Here is a 17,750-nt window from a genome sequence, read left to right on the forward strand (position 1 = left end):
TGTCAGCACAGAGCCCGACCTGGGGCTCGAACTCCCCAACTGTGAGATCATGACCTGAACCAAAGTCAGAGGCTTAACCGTCTAAGCCACCCAGGCGCCCCGGCACACATGTCTTTTAACATGACGTTGTCCCTGATTTTCTCTCTCACTTCACCTCCCATCGCCTCTCTCTCATCCACACTCCAGCTACCCTGGCGTGGCGACTCCTCAGAGACACCACCCACACCTTCATGTCACGGCCTTCGCCATTGCTCTTCTGCTGTCTCAGGCCACTCTTGGTCAGATGTTCACCTCACCTGCTCTGTCCCTTCATTTGGGTTTCTGCTCAAAGGTTAGGTGTGCAGAGAGGCTTTCTCTGACCACCTGAACAAAAAAAAATGGCACAACTTGTCATACTGTATCCCCTTACCCTGCTTTAATTTTCTTCCAAGCTTTATCTCTGCATGACAGTATTAGGCAAATCCTCATGATGTGCACGTTCTGTGTTTGTGAATTTACCTACTCATTAAAATTTACTTGTAATCCCCAAATCAATACTCAGAGTATTGTCAATGTCACCTGTGGACATGAGTAGAGTGGCAAAAAAGAGTTGAGTCGCCTGATGTACATGTTCTCAGCTGAGGTTGAATGAGGAGACACTCTAGCACCTTCTAGTTCTTATACCCCAAGCAATTGTCCTTTCTGTAGTCTTTTTTGTGCCATGGTTTTTGTAATTTTTGTGCTTTTCTTTAGTGGTTCCATTGTCTAAAATGGTCCCCAAATGTAGTACTGAGTGTCTGGCTGGTATTTTTAAGCATAAGGTGGCTATGATGTGCCTTGCTGTGATGTGATGGCCATTAGTTCAATGTTAGTGTTATTAACAATATATGTTGAATAATTTTTTAAAAAATATTAACATACCTAAAACAAGCTTGTGTGTGTGAAACACATTATGTGTGATGAAACTGTGACAAGAGATTCACAGGGACCTAACCTTGTATTTCCCATAGGGACAATGGTTTAGTATTTGCTACATCAGTGTCTGCGGTGACTTTAAAAGAGCATAACCACCGCAGATAATGAGAAACATATATTTGCTTATTTATGTCCATATAAATATCTGTTTGCTTATTGTTCCTTTTCCCCACTTCCATGTAAACTCCATGAAGTCAGGGATCAGTAAACTGTGTTTTCCAGCATCTTGTTCTCTATGTGTAGCACCTAAAATCACGCCTGGTTTATGGAAGGAGCTCACTAAATTACTAAGTTGATTAAATGGATGGAAAAAATGAGTGAAATATAGTCAGGAACATCTCAAGACAAAAATCTGACAAGATTACAGTTTCACTGTGCCAGCGTTTTCATTTTTTTAGACATCATGCTATCTCTGATCTTCCCCTAGCCCTATAATGTAGGCATCTTAGAAGCCCCCTTCCCTGCCCCTTGAAGTAACCTGCCCAAGTTCACACTCCAGTGTGGCTCAGAAGCTCCATTCTCAGGTTGTGAATCTTGGCTTATATGGTTCCTGAGCACACAGGCCAGAGAATCAGACAACTTGACCTGAATAAAACCTTCAAAATTGCTCTGTTTTCAGGCAAGTGACTTAGTTTTGTCCAAATCTTTGTTTTCTGCATTTTTTTTAAGTGAAGATAACCAGAATTTTTTAGTGCATATAGGGATTAAATGGGATGATGCAAACTGCTTAATGTAGTATCTGATCAATAATAAATGCCTGTTAAAATTATTATATACATTGAGCTCCTGATGTTGGAAAAATAGGTCAAAGGGATATGAAACCAAGCCACGAGACGCTCAGGAAAAAAATCCTGTAAGGACCCCTTAACCAGTATTAAAGATCAGTACCTAAGAGCAAGGTTGGCAAACTTTCTGTAAAGGGCTGAATAGTAAATGTTTTAGGCTTTGCCAGCCATAGGATCTCTGTTGCAACAACTCAATTCTAAATAAATGAGTGTTTCAATCAACCTTTCTGTTTACAAAAAACTAGTGGATCATAGTTTGCCAACCTGTCCTTCAGACAGAGAGTACTGAACCCTATCTGCACACTAGAATCACCTGGGGAGCTTTAAAAATATCTATGCCCAGGTAGCATATCCCCAGAGATTCTGATTTTATTTTTCTGAGATAGGGCGCAGGCATCAGTATTGCTTAAGACTGCCAGGTGACTGTATTGCAGAGATTAGAACCAATGATTAAAGCCATGAGCAGAAGACCCTCAGAGCAGTTGCTGTCTTCTAGCTCCTACTCCATCATTCTCCTATTTTAGAACCCAGGGATCCATGCTGTTTGAGAGCTTTGGGCAAAGGCTGGCCAGGCTATGGTAAGTCCCTTTTGCTTAGTGCACAGACCATATCGTTTTTGTATCTAGAGGGAAGTCTAATTATCTATGTAATAAATGAATTGTACTTTCAGGGAACACAGTCCAGCTGTTACTGTGCATTTTAGCTGAAGCTATGCTTTTTGCTATTTAATTGTATTCCAGCATTGGCAGCTGAACAGAATGGTTTTGAGTGGAAACACTCTGCCCATTTCCTTTGTCAAGGCCGTGACTTCTGTAATGGAGCTAGGAGCGGGTTCCCAGTAGTCAGTCAAAAGGTGTCTGACTTAAGGTGAAGCCACTCTTCTCTAATGGGCCCTGGAGCAAGCTTGTGATACTTCTAGAAGTCTCTAAGGAGCTCTCAATTTTCATTTGGACGTTGTTTACCTGTGATGGGGTGGAGTTTGGCTGAAGGCTGGGGGTGAGCTTAGTTATAAATGTCGAAGCTTTCCTGAGAATTGCCCCTTAGCATTTACAATAGGGTCATCTGTTATCTTGTTAAAATAACACTCTTGACCTCCTGATTCCAGAATTTCTGGAGGGGTCCTTGGATTATGCATTTTTAACAAGGTATCTGGATAACTGAAATTTGAGAGCCACTATTCTGGAGAAAGCCTTTCATCATACTTATGTAAGACTGAGATTGAGGAATTTAAAGTCTTCCTCAAAACAGCCCAGTGAGGTCATAAAAGTAAGACTTGAATCTCAGTCTGTGTGTCAGGTAGCTAATGCTGTGTAACCAAACTTACAGGCTTCTCCCTAAACTTACAGGCTTAAAACAATACACATTCATTACTGTTCATAGCTCTGTGGTTTAGTGGGTAGTTTTTATGATCTCAACTAGGATGAATTCATGTGTCTGTGGTCATCAGTGTTTGAGTATGCAGCTGTACTGATGTTGGCAGGGTCTCTCTTACATTTAGAGGTCAGATGGCTGTATGGTGATTTGAGGTGGCCTCTTCTGGGATACCTAAATTCTCTTCTGTGTGATCTTTCTTCCCCCATCAGGCTAGTGTCACCTGGAGGTGACAGAACTCTGAAAGATTGAAAATATTCATGGCTTCTTAGAGACCATACTCACAATTGGGACACTCACGTCTTCTCATTCTGATGCCAAAATGAGGAGTAAGGACATCCTTGATTCAAGGGGTGAGAAAATTCTAGCTCTTGGGGGAAGGGCTGAGAATTGCTTTCCAAAGGTGGTAGGTACAGGGAGGCTGAATGAATCCACCAATGCCTGCCAGAGTTCTGGGTTTTTCCCACAACATTTGAGTGCCTTTAGAAGAAAATTTATCTCCTAGCTTTTACAAATGTTTACGGAACATCCATAGTGGTATTCTTTTGCGTGCTGTACCTAGGATTACTGTTCTTAGAAGAACAATTAAAAATCCTGTATCTTAAGGGACCTAAGAAGTCATTGGTTTAAACCCTATCTGACACTTTAATTTCCTGATAGTATCACCTTAATCAAAATGCTCATCCATCTTCTATTCAAACACATCCCAAAAGTCCCTGGAGAACTTGCTGCCCTATGAGGCAGCTTTTCCATGCTCAGAGAGTTCATTCCATTAGAATATTATTTCTTACATCAAGCCAATATTTACTTCCATTTAGATTTGACCTTTCAGTCCTACTTCTGCCCTCTGATGCAACACAGAAGAAAGTTCCATTGCCCCTTCCATGAGAGAATGTTTTCCCACATTTGAACACCGTTACAAACCTCTTTGCTCATTGGCCAATTTTCTGTGCCAACAATCCCAAGTTTCTACAACTTCTCCTAGGACATTGTTTGAGCTGCATCAGACTTCAGGAAATTTCCTTCCAAACATTCATTTCTCAACGGCAGCCAGGTATTTTAGAATGCAGAGTGGTTTTGGAATCAGGTTTTCTAGAACTTGCCTTGAGATCTTGATCAAATTTATAAAACCCATGAGGCCACCAAGTTCTCCTCCTGAATGTGTGGGCAGAAGTAACCCTCAAACTGTTTATTTTGTGTCATTTAAACTATAAAGCATATACAAAAATGCCTGTCAGGGAAAATCCTCTATAAATGTTAGTTTCTTTTTTCCCTCTTGTTTTTCTGAAAGAGTAGCCTTTGAAGTACATAGTTTTTCCTTTAATATCTTGAGTTTGAATGAACTTTTAAATTTTCTGACTAGAGGAGTACCTGGGTGGCTCAGTGGGTTAGGCTTCTGCCTTTGGCTCAGGTCATGATTTCACGGTTTGTGTGTTTGAGCCCCATATTGGGCTCTCTGCTGTCAGCACAGAGCCTGCTTCAGATCATTTATGCCCCTCTCTCTCTGCCCCTGCCCCCCCCCCTCTCTCTGTCTGTCTCTCTCTGTCTCTCTCTCTTAAAAATAAATAGACAAACTTAAAATTTTTTTCTGGCTGTATATTAATACTAAAATCATGTGCGTGTTTAAATGTCTGTATCTGGAGGTATGTTTCAAATGGTGTTTCATATGTTAGGGTTGGTGAAATCTTCATTTCTTCCAAATTGAAGGGAGGTATTATTGTTTTGATACTTAGAGGTAGTAATTTAAATTACATAAATGACCTAAAACTAAGAGATTTGAGTACTTCATGCCTCTTTTAGATCCAGGCTTTTCGGAAGAAAAACAAATCTGAAGTTGGAAAGAGTTAGGGACAAATTGGATGCAGTGAAAAGGCCAGGAAAATAGGTGATCAAGTGGATTTAATAGCGGGCTGTGGTGCGACACCAAAATCATTAAGGAGAGAGAAAACACAGGTAAAGGGAGGGATATGAGTCGGAACAAAAAAGTCAGCTCACAGAGGAATACCAGCATTTGTGTGCAAAGAGTACTGCTTAATATGAGATATTTCTGAATCATAATATATAAAAATGAATAGAATCTGATTGCAAAGGAAAATGGTCAATAGAATAGGAGTGTGGAGACAAAAGAATGGATTTGGGTAGATACTATGTAAATTGTTTATAAGATTGTCTTATGTGACTTTTGGCTTAGAAAATACTCTTCAGTGTAAAAGAGGATAAAGTGAATTGTGAGAATGAATTGTAAATAAAAGCATTAGATTCAAGGTACAGTGTCGTTCATGCATGGCATACCCAAATGAGCCATTGTTCTGTGAGGTGATGGTAACTTGTTTTTCTTTTAAAGTCATGCACTTAATTTAACAAAGACAGCACATGCAGTAAAAAGAACGTTGAGATGAGAGTCAGGACCCTAGGTTTGAATTCCAGCTCCACAGCTGACTAGGTGTGGGACCTCAGGCAGGACAGTGAGGTTCTCTGAGCCTTAGGCTTGCCATGTGTAAAAAGAATTGTCCAGATGATTCCTACTTCCAATCTCAGCTACAAAAGCTTATTATTCTCTGATTCTGTGTTGTTAAGCAGCCCAGGGGAAGTTCCTTTAAGGGGGAGAGTGTCAAGATTGCAGAGGGGATTCCTGTCATCCGAGAGTCTCTAGTCAATTTGAAGAGATTACCTGAAGTTTCGATGCATAAGTAAATGGGTGAATAGATCACTGTTTGATTGAATTAAATAAAAACAATTTGAGAACTTATAAGAGAAACATGTTAGTAGAATCTGGTTGGACACCAAGTGTTAAATATGGGAAAAGAGATGCTGTTTATAAGGTATTCTTACCTTATCCCCAACATCTTCTAGTAATGAGTTGTATGAATTTGCTTTTAAAGTAGTTCTTTAGTTTTACTATTGTAATTTTGCCTCTTTTGGCCGAGCATGGCCATAGATGGCATCATTGAAGGGAGACATGGAAAGAAGGGTAAACTTATGACAAATTTGGGAAGGAAAGTGGGGGGCTTTTTGGGTGGAAGACACAGAACTTTACAAGACTTGGAAAGGAATATTTATGTATTCACTCAGTGAATATTTACGTGAGCATCTCTTCTCCTGTACTTGGCATGGTGTTAAACACTTGGGATTATTAAGGTAGCAATCCCCACTACCTAGAAATGAAGACAGATATCAAGCATATAATTACATGAATGTGTAATTTCATATTTTGATGAATGTTATGAGATAAGAGAGACTAGAGAACCATAAGGGTAGGAAGTAACCAAAGAGGGCTTCTCTTAGGAAGTGTTACTTCTGCTGATATCTGACATTTGAGCAGCAGTTCAGTACATGAATACAAAGAGGGAGAAGTGCAGAGTGGATGGAGGGCATTTTAGGTAGAGGGCACAGCATGTGCAAAGCCCTCGGACTGGAGAGCCCATGATATGTTTGAGAAGCCAAAAAACTGATGTGGCTGGAAAATAAGGTGGTGCAGGGAGCAGAGAGGAGAATCCTGGAGAAAAAGACATGTGGGAAATGAGCACGGGTCACCCTTTAACAGAGTATAGACATCAGTACCATTATTTCTGTGTGCCCATCTGGAGGAAAGCATGCTATACTGAGAGGTGGGCACTGGGAGAATGGGGACGAGTATCATCTGTGCTTTGTGTTCTCAAATGGGCCTTTAAGGCACCAGCACCTCCATTAGGGAGTAGGATACTAACTTGGGAAATAGAAGGCTTTGGTTATTCCAATATACACATGACCTCTGAAATTGGAGCCAACTAGGAGGATAAGTCTGAGGAGTCGTACAAAAGCCATGGCGAAAATGAGACTTGCTGTGTTAGCTTATAGGGTCACATGGAATTTCTTTCTTGCAAGTATGGTGTCACCAGACTGCGTGTTTTCCTCTCCCTTGTTCATTATAATTAAGGAGACTTAATGGAAACCCTGGCCATAGAGTGTCTTCTCATATCAAGTCCAGGATTCTAGTTGTCATAGGCACCAAGAAATGACCATAGCCCCTCTGTGGTCAGCTTGAGACAGGTAAGTGAGTCACCCCAATCAATAGCACCTGGGCCCTCATTATGCACCAGACATTCTTTGTGTAACTTCTTCCTCTTCTTCAAACTTAGCTCAAAAATGAACCACTTGAGAGGGGAACAGTGGTGAAAGAGAGTAAGTATGATAGATAGTGTCTTTCTGGAGGGTCCAATTCACTTGAAGATACGTGAAAAAATTTATCTTGCATTCTAAGCACAGAGATATGGTAGCATACACTACAAAATATCCATGGAAGGTTAAGGTAAGAGTTAGAGATTTGAAGATATTTGTCCTTCTTTCAGAATACTTAAGGCCAAACCCCCAGATTCCTGGTGGATGATTTATTCCCTTTGGCTGTGGGAGATGTTTTGATGAACAACTTTGAGAGGCATGGAGTCTTAATTTGTGTTTGATGCTGTTTATAGGATAGCCTGTGCCTTTCTCACCAACTTCCTCTAGAAATGAGCTTTATGAGCTCACTTTTAGAGGCAGTTCTTCATATTCAGTGTGTTAATCTTTCCTTTTTTAAGTTTCAAGGGACGGTATTTCCAAATTCGATGAGTACAAGTGTGTATCTGCCTCCACTTCTTACAAATTTTACTCTTGCCGTCTTGCTGTTGCTCTCAGGGTCTTCCTTTTACCCATATGCCCACCCTCTCATGCACTTGTTTCTTCCTCTTCCTCCTAAACACTTCAGATGACCTTGTTTGACTCCTTTTCCTTTTCTGTTCTTTCTCTTTTTTGATGTGGCACTTAGACCAATGTGCACTCATCCAGGGCCAAGCAAATGATACTTTTGGAGGAGGATGAGATGATGTTTCTGTTTTATTTCCAGTGTCTTCCCTAATGACTGTAATTTTTCACCTTTGTTAGCTGCAGTGTTTGGGGGGAACTTATCCTTCAGGCCAGCTCCTACTCATTCATTATGACTCAGCTCATGGCACACTGCCCAACCCCGCAGCACTGACCGCTACTTCCGTGAGTTTTTCCAGCCCTCCTCTACCTCTGTGGGCATGCGCCTCATTGTGTTGTGTTGCACTTACCTGTTGACATGTCTGTCTTCCCGTCTAAGTTTTCAGTTTCTAGAGATCAGGGAACTTGTATTATTAATCTTTGCATCATCACACCTGGCATTGAGCCTAGCACATGCTAGGTGCTTAATGAATACTAAATAAGTTGAATAAAGTGATGTGAATTAATTGAGTACAGGGAGTATTTACAATGATTTTGAAATTCTTTTATTCACTTGGGGAAATCCAATGTCAAAGAATAAAGGCACATAGTTTAAGGGGATGTATCTTATGATCCAGCTGCTTAGAAATGGAATGGGAGAGACTTCAAGGGAGGGTTGCCAGATAAAATACAGGACATGTGGATAAAATACAGCTAAATTTGAGTTTCAGATAAATAACAGTGTTTCAAAAAACATAATCATATTCCTACTGTTACATCTGACATACACACACACACATTTATTTTTCATCTGAAATCAAATTAGCTGGGCATTCTGTATTGTGTTTGTTAAATTTGGTAATCTTACTTCAAGGTCAAATAGTCCCATTCTCTTCTTCAGGCATTAGTATGTCTTTGCTAAGATTCAGGTCACAAATTTGTGGCCCTCAGGCAACATCTGGCCGGCAGGATCAATACACCTTATTTGCCCTGCAGTACATTTAAAATTAAAAAAAATAATAATGTTTATTTACTTTTGAGAGAGAGAGAGAGAGTCACAGTGTGTGAGCAGGAGAGGAGCAGAGAGAGACGGAGACACAGAATCCCAAGAAGGCTCCAGGCTCTGAGCTGTCAGCACAGAGCCTGATGCGGGGCTCGAACCCATAAGCTGTGAGATCATGACCTGAGCTGAAGTTGGACGCCCAATCAACTGAGCCACCCAGGCACCCCTAGTACATTTTAAATTTTTAAAATTTTTGCTAACACTGAAAAATACGGAGATTTCTCATAAAAATCTGAAATTTCAGTTCCCTTGAAAAACTATAAAGCCTGACCACACTAGATCAGCTGTCTTTGTCCAGATAAGGAACAGCTAAGCCCATTTTTAGATGGAGCATGAGCTTTGTGTATTCCCTGCTTCTCCCCAGTATTATGGGGAAATGTAGTCTGCCAAAGTTTATCACACCTTGCACCTGTTTTCCTTAGGGTTGAGAGGAAAGTGAAACCTTTTTTGAGCCCATGTCTCCATCAAAAGCAGGAAAACAAAAGATAACCAAAAGTGGCAAATGTTTCAATAAAAATGGGGAAAATCATCTTGAGTAAGTAAAGGAAGTTTCTTAGTGTGTTAAGTGCTAGCAAAATGATCATGTGTCTAAAGAACACAAACAGTGGTACTGTTTCTCTTATACCTCCCTCACATATTCACACTTACAGACTTGAGGGCATTTGAGTTCCTGATCTCCACAAGAAAGTAAGATCCCTGAGGGCAGAAACTTTTGTCTGGTTCATTGATGTATCCTAAACCCGTAGAGCAGTGCTTGGTTGTTAATAGACATTTGATCAATATTTATTAAACAAAGGAATGACTGATGTAAGCCATCTGAAAGAGAGAAAACCTCTATGGTTAGAAATCTTCAAGAAGAAAAGAAAATGTTGCCTTCTACAAAAGAATGACATGACTGGGTGAATGCCTGTTTTTAAAATAAATATATCTATGCTATAGATGCCTGATATCTGTCAAGGGCAAAGGAAAAGGGCTACTGAGGACAGAAGCCCTTGTCTAACTACCCAGAGCTTAGAGGGACATTGGATGGGTATTGTCTCCACCCGTTATCAAGGGAAGGGTTTTTTGGAGAATATTTGAGGAAGGAACCAGAGGCACATGTTGGAAAGGACTCTCTGCTACTGTGTGACCTGGTTTCTCTCCTGCCTACCGTAAATACTGCCACAACCCAGGGGATTCTTCCTGTAGTCCTAAAGAGCCCAGACAATTCCTACCACTCCCTCTGTGGCTACCAAGGAAACAAGTGCAGACACCTTATTTATTTATTTTTTATCAGAAACAGCCTCATTTTATTTGAATGACAAAGACCATCATGACTACAGTTCAGCAGAATACTACCTAAATTCCATAGGTTTTGAGGAAAAAAATCGGGACAGATGTATATTAAATTTGAATTTGCTACAAGGGAGAGATTTTTTTATAAATGTGTTCCAAACCATTCTTCCCTCTTCATGGACAGTATTCTGGCTCTAGGGAATCTGGCTGAATCACCAAAAGCTCACATAAAATGCATAGTTTGTTGTTTCTTCTGAATATGTCTGGTTACCGCCATATGGTCATTATTAATTCATATTTATTCTTAGAAAATATTATCCTTAAGGGTGTGGTGAAAACACATAGCAGAGAAAAATAGAGGCAAATGAGATTTTGGCTTTTAATCACAGATTCAACAATCTGGTCACACATCAGACTTCTAGCCTAGGAGTGGAAACAAACAAAAAGAAATATAGCAAGATTTGTCATTATTATTCTTGGAGGTAGGTGTTAGATCCCTGTACAGTCGACCCTTGAACAACATGAGGGTTAGGGGCACTGACCCCCTGTGCAGCTGGAAATCCATGTATAACTTTTGACTCCTTAAAAACTTAACTGCTAATAGCCTATTATAGACCGGGAGCCTTACTTATGACATGAACAGTACTATATACTGTATTATATACTGTATTATTATAATAATCTAGAGAAAAGAAAATATTAAGAAAATAATAAGGAAGAGAAAATACATTGATAGTAATAGACTGCATTTATAAAAAAAAATCTGTGTATAAGTGAAGGCATGCAGTTCAAACCCATGTTGTTCAAGCATCAACTATATTAGCTTTCCATGGGCTGCTGTAACAGACTACCTCAAATCAGGTGACTTAAAACAATAGAAATTCATTGTCCTACAGTTATGGAGGCTAGAAGTCCAAAATCAAGGTGTTGGCAGGGCCATGTTCCCTCTGAAATTTAAAAGGAAGTCCTTCTTTGCTTCTTCCTGACTTTTGGTATTTTGCCATTAGTCTCTGACATCCCTTGGCTTGTGGATATACCCCTTCAGTCTTTTGTCTTCACGTGGCCTTCTCTCTGTGTTGTGTGTCCTCACATTGTCTTCCCTCTGTGCCTTTCTGTGAGGCCTAATTTATCCTTATGAGGGTATCACTCATATTGGATTAGGACCCACCCTGACCTCATTTTAACTTGGTTTCATCTGCAAAGACCTTATTTTCAAATAAGCCCACATTCTGATAATACTAGAGGTTAGGACTTCAACATATCTTTTTTTTTTTTTTGTGGGGAGGGGCGGTGGACACGGTTCAAGCTATAACCTCCTAATGCAATCATATCATTCTTTGGACTTAAGCTTTCCAGGTATAACTTGTTGTTCCTCCTGTGGAATATTACATTGATTAAATTGCCTCTAGTTCTTTAGCCATCAGATGTTTTTCCCTGGCAGGCTGATGTAATTAGGGAACTAATAACCGGATCAATAAGGAAAAGAGCATGTTCTTTCATATTTTCCATCTGTTCCAATGATTCATTTAGGGCTTTCTGTGTGTGTGTTGCCACTGAATACGTGCTTGTTAAGAGATATGAGACCATGATATATAGGAGAAGAAGGGAAGGGAGGGGGTCTGGATTATTCTCTGGTAAAAGTCCAGGAATGTCATCCTTGCAGGGAGGGGGCATCATAAGGCAGGATATGAAGAACAATGTCATATACATAACTTTATATGAATAAGAAATGTTCTTAAAGATATTTGCTGTCTGGAAAATATACTTTATTTTAGTGTTGCATGAAACACGTTAGGCTGAAGTCATGCAGGACTGTTTAAACCACATGGGAGCTAATACACTGCTTGTCCTAAGAAGGATTCACTGCTATCCATGATAATGTCTATGCAATACCATTTTGTGGAAAATCCCATATTGCTTTGTCTAATTCAAGGTCCCTCATATAAAAGTTGGAATTTTAATTTTTGGCCTTTTAAAAGGTAGTTTTAAAGATAAATGTAGTGTATACATTATGGTTGGAAATTATTATTATAAAAATATAAATAGAATAAAACTTGGCTTATATTCCAAAATATATTATATATAATATATATAATATTCCAGTAAAACATTGGAATATTATATTCATTGTAAAGAAATTTGAAAGATATAGAAAAGTTTTATTAAAAATTTTTTTTTTTAAGTTTATTTTTTGAGACATAGAAAGAGCGCAAGTTGGGGAGGGGCAGAGAGAGAAGGAGGCACAGAATCCGAAGCAGGCTCTAGGCTCCAAGCTGTCAGCACAGAGCCCGCCATGGGGCTCGAACTCACAAACTGTGAGATCATGACCTGAGCCGAAGTTGGAGCTTAACCAACTGAGCCACCCAGGCGCCCCAGAAAAGTTTTAAAAGTATATGTTAAAATATATACTGGGTGGCTTGGTCCATTGGGGTGCCTGGGTGGCTCGGTCCATTGGACATTTGACTCTTGATTTTGGCTTGGGTCATGATTCCAGGATAGTGGGATCAAGCCCTGCATTGGATTCCCTGCTGAGCATGGAATCCTGCTTAGGATTCTCGCTCTGTATCTCTCTTCTCTCGCCTTTCTCTCTCTCTCTGTGTCTCTCTCTCCTCCTGCCCCTCTCCCCCACTCATGCTGTCTCTCTCTCTCTAAAATAAAAAAAAAAGTACATGTTATCCATAATCCCACAATTCAGAAATAACCACTGCTAATATTTTGGCATATTTCCTTCTGATATGTTTCAAGTTTTTACAATACTTTAAATAAAATTGGTGTGAATGTATGCATGTTTTGTAATATATTTTAAAGTAAATAATATATCATAAGCATTTTCATATCATTAAATCATCTTCTAACACTATGCAATGGTTGCCTAAATTCTTTGAGTGTTAGAGCTTTAACTTTTTAATTACTAAAGTAATATATGTTCTTAATAATTTAAAAACCCACATAACCAAAAGAAAAAATACCAATGGCCTACAATCTTACCCTTGCACAGATAGCTAGTAATAATATTATGACACACTCTGCATGACAGTATAATTGTCTGAGTTTCTGTCTTCCACTGTTCATGGCATTTTTAACCTTTATAATTCCAGCACTTAGTTCCGTGCTTAAATCATATTGGTTGCTTGATACAATTTTAGTCAATGAGTGAAGGAAGGAAGAAATGGATGAACACTTATATGAATGGAGAGGCTGCAAAGATCCAGCTCGTGGTAAAATAAAGTTCATTTCAGACTCAGCAACTTACTGTGGATAGAGAGACAAGGTAGCTAACCAAAGACTCCTAATGAATAGGAGCCTGCTCTTTCTGTTCATCTGAATCAGCCTCTAGGCAGAGAATTCAATTTAATTTTTCTCCCATCAGTCAAACAGAAGAGCTGAAAAAGCAAAACCAGAGACAAGGGAGGCAGGAGGTGGAACAGACTTGGATGAGGAGATCAGCAGCTGATCTCTTGTTCTTTCTCTGTTAGAAATAGCATGAGATGAGAGGAACCATGCTTACCCTGAGAGTGAGCCCCAGCAGGAGCTGTGGTGGATGCATTTAGCCACTACTGGATCCTGCATGATGGAAGGACTGATAATTTCCCCCAGAGGATTGAGACGCCAGCAATGTCAGTGTGACCCTCATGGTTCTTCCCTGGCTTGTCTTTAGAGTTTGCAGCAGAGAAAGACACGATCATGCTGGGTTTTATTTGAAGGAATTTGGGGCTCTGATTCTATGATTGGAATCTGGGCTGACAGTCTGATATCTTTGGGCTATAGAAGGCTCCAACCAAAGTCTCGTCTATATTTAATTAGGAAACATGTGTCTTAAGTCTGAGCATCTGTCCCTCAGACACCTGCCATGGGAAGGAGAGTGATCCATTTCTTAACACTCTGCAGGAAATCTCAGTCCTTGAAATAAAATATAAGAATATATCCTTTCCAATGCAATGGTCTGGTCCTCACCAACTCTCTCCCTCCTCCCAATCCCCTCCTCAATAGAAATATACATACAGATAAATATAAGATCAGCCACAAATAGTTGGATGGATAGGAAGAGAGACAGAAAAATGGACAGACAACCTCCACCTCCTTTTAGCCAATGACAGGTGTCACATTTCTCCTTCCTCTTAAAAGCTTCTCCATGGGATGCCTGAGTGGCTCAGTAGGTTAAGTGTCCAACTTTGGCTCAGGTCATGATCTCACAGTTCATGAGTTCAAGCCCCACTTCAGACTCTGTGCTGACAGCATGGAGGCTGCTTTGGATTCTTTCTTTCCCTCTCTCTCTGTCTCTCCCCAGTTCTCTCTCTCTCTCAAAATAAATAAATAATTAATTAAAAAAAAAAAAAAAAAAAAAAAGCTTCCCCATAAGCCAGGCTCAAGACCTTGGCCATATTGACACTTTGTTCTTATTGTTTCCTCCACCCAGTAAAATCTGTATCCATCTTTTGTCCTGTCCATACCACTCATCTCCAGAGGCCTAGGTCAAGCTGTGTAGCTCCAGGAAGGCTAATTGTTCCATTTCTTGCCCATTTCTCAACTTCTAGAGCTTTAGCCTTTGGTGTCGTGTATGTGTATTTGGGAGTCATCTATGTATAAATTGAGAGATGGGCAAGATTAACATGGGTGGAAATGGAAGAGTGAGGCTTCCTGGAGAAATAGAGATAGGTGGTGTGGATGGGATGGGAGGCAGATAGAGATTTTTTATGTGTATTCGAGGTTCAGGAAGGGGTTGTCATTTTGGTTTCTGAAGAATTGGATGTGGCTCTGTGTGTTCTACAGTATAATGGTCTACAATTAGTTGCTGTCTTCACTAGGCTCGTGAATAGAGAAAGGACAAAGGGTGATGGGGAATAATTTTGCCTGATTTTCCCATATGCAGAGTTGAATACACACAGTAGTTAGTACTTACCGATGGAATGAGAATCCGGTTTGGGTAAATACTGTGAGAGTTGGTAGAGTGGGTGAAGTATAGTATAAACTGTGATCAGCTAAATCAGTATTGGCATCCTGGTTTTCATATAGTTGTTATAGCCACTTCAAAGAATCAAGCATCGGTATCTTCATCTATAAAATGGGAATGCTAATATATCTCCTTAACTACCATATAGGATATTTTGAGTATACAGATACGTATTTACGTGTATATATGTATGTATGCATATGTTATATCCCAACACACACATGCACACATCTGTGTTATTTACTGGACAAAAAGAAACATTGTTATGTAGTTTATGGTGCCAATGTCCAATAAATATTGGAATTAAATTGAAATGGTCTAAAACTTCCTCAAGCCCCACAAAGCTTATTTGAGATTACCAGATGTTCATACAAAAAATTATTTCTGTTTGAGTTGCATGACTGCAGACTCAGAACTTTACAGATGGCAGCGTTACCTGGGTGTGGCGTGCCAGGCAGCACATTCCTATAGGTGAGCACTACCGGGGATGTGATAATGGGGAGATACTTCACCTGACCCCATTTCTAAAAACTTGAGGCCCATCTGCTTCTGCCTTTCTTAGTTTCCCCACCTGTAAAAGTGTGGAGAACGTAAACATAATAGAATTCTCATTATAAACTAGGTACCATGATTCCATGGAAGGAGATGTGAGCTAGGCATCAAAAAACTTAAATCCTAGTTACGTTGACCAAAACTTAACTTCTCCAAGACCAAGTTTCATTAACTTCGAAATAGGTTTGTGTGCTCACCTGTTATGTGTCAGGCATTGTATAACTGCTGATACATAAGGGTTAATTGGGCATGATCTATGCTCCTCTTATGACTCATACTCTGATGGAGGGAGGGACATGCCAACCATTATTGGCTTGGTGTGAACTGCTTCTTAGAGGCAGACAGTAAAAATGGTGATGGTACCGGCCGGGAGTGGTTGACTCTGCTTATAGATTAGAAAATGCTTGGGGCACCTGGGTGGTTCAGTAGGTTAAGCATCTGACTCTTGACATCAGCTCAGATCATGATCTCAAGGTTGTGAGATCGAGTCCTGCATTGGGCTCTGCACTGATGGTATGGAGCCTGCTTGGGATTCTCTCTCTCTCACTCAAAATAAGTAAGTAAATAAATAGGTAAATGAATAAACAAACTTAAAAAAAAAGAAAATATTTTAGAGCAAAGATTCAAGTGAGTTATAACTGCCTTGCCTTACTGTCATTGTCCTTGTAAGTCTCAAAAGTATGTGAAAGTGCAATGTGGTCCATCTATTATTATTATTATTATTATTATTATTATTATTATCATCATCACCATTATCAGTTAGATACAGATATTGTACTTCCAGACATACACTTAAAAATAAACCCCATACTCTTGGCTAGTCTCTTATAGGAATGTTGGCCTTTCCTTTATGTGTTCAAAAAGGGTCACACTCTACATCCATAAAGTAAGTGAATGTGGAATCTGACTTCATTAGCTATACTGAGAGTTCTTCATTTTTCCAAAGTCTTGAGCCTCCTCCAGAATTTTTTCTCCTTTCATCTCTCTATGTTACTATCTATACTGACTTGTCTGTTTAATTACTGATTTATGCAACAGATATTTATTTAGTGAACACCTCCTATGTATTTAAGGAGTATAAATGCAACTAAATAATACAGACAAATCTGAAAGACATAACCACATATTACCTTATGGCAAGTGCTCAGAGGAAACCAAAGTTGGGTGCAGTGAGTTGAGAAGCAAGAAAGAGGAGTGGGTTGAAGTGGGCAGAAAAGGATCCGGGGAGGAAGCCACATTTGTGGGTGCATGGCTGAGTAATGTTTACTTAGGCATAAGCGTGGCCTTATCTCTGTGAAGACATGGGAGTATAAATAAGGGTGGTATCTTGATTGACACTGAAGAGTCCATTTCATTTGGATTATATATTGGAGCAGTAGGAGATAAAACTTCACTAGCACGATATTTTGCATATAATATTGGCTCAGATACCAGCTGATGAGTATTTTTACGTGTGTTTCATTTCCCTGAGAGCACAGAATCTACCTCTTCTTTATCTTCACATCCACCAGAGTGCCTGATGCATAGGAGATATCCAATAAGTAAATTCTTAGTGAATTTTGCTGAATTGTTTCAAATGTAGCTAAAGACCTCAAGGAATTTACGGGTGTGCCTGGGTGGCTCAGTTAAGCCTCTGATGCTTGATTTCTGCTCAGGTCATGATCCTGCGGTTTGTGAGTTTGAGCCCCGTGTCAGGGCTCTGCTCTGATGGTGCAGAGCCTACTTGGGATCCTCACTCTCTCTCTCTCTCGTTCTCTCTCTCTCTCTCTCTCTCAATCTCTTAAAGATAAATACATAATCTTAAAAAATTCTTTAAAAAAGACTTCAGGGAATTTGAAGAAAAATAAGATAGAATTTTACAAAAGATTTTGTCCCTGAAGGAGAGAATGATAGATGACGTCAACTCAGCTCAAAAACACCAGCCGATCGGATATATGTGGAGCACCTACCTGGTGCTGGAAGGCACCATGATAAGCCCAGCACATCATATTCATATTTTCATCTTGATAAAATGGGTGTCTACTTGGGTGTGTTGGAAGGTCCTTATCCAGGGGCATACCACACGTATTTATGTTGAACGGTTCCCTCGATGCTTATGCTT

General features: G+C 39.8%; 1 protein-coding gene across 9 annotated transcripts in view; it reads left to right on the forward strand.

The window, feature by feature from the left end:
- SORCS3 (sortilin related VPS10 domain containing receptor 3) overlaps nucleotides 1-17,750 on the forward strand; it is a 590,282-nt gene that overhangs the window by 360,890 nt on the left and 211,642 nt on the right. The window lies entirely within an intron of this gene.

This window comes from Panthera leo, chromosome D2, assembly GCF_018350215.1.
Source record: "Panthera leo isolate Ple1 chromosome D2, P.leo_Ple1_pat1.1, whole genome shotgun sequence".
NCBI lineage: Eukaryota > Metazoa > Chordata > Mammalia > Carnivora > Felidae > Panthera > Panthera leo.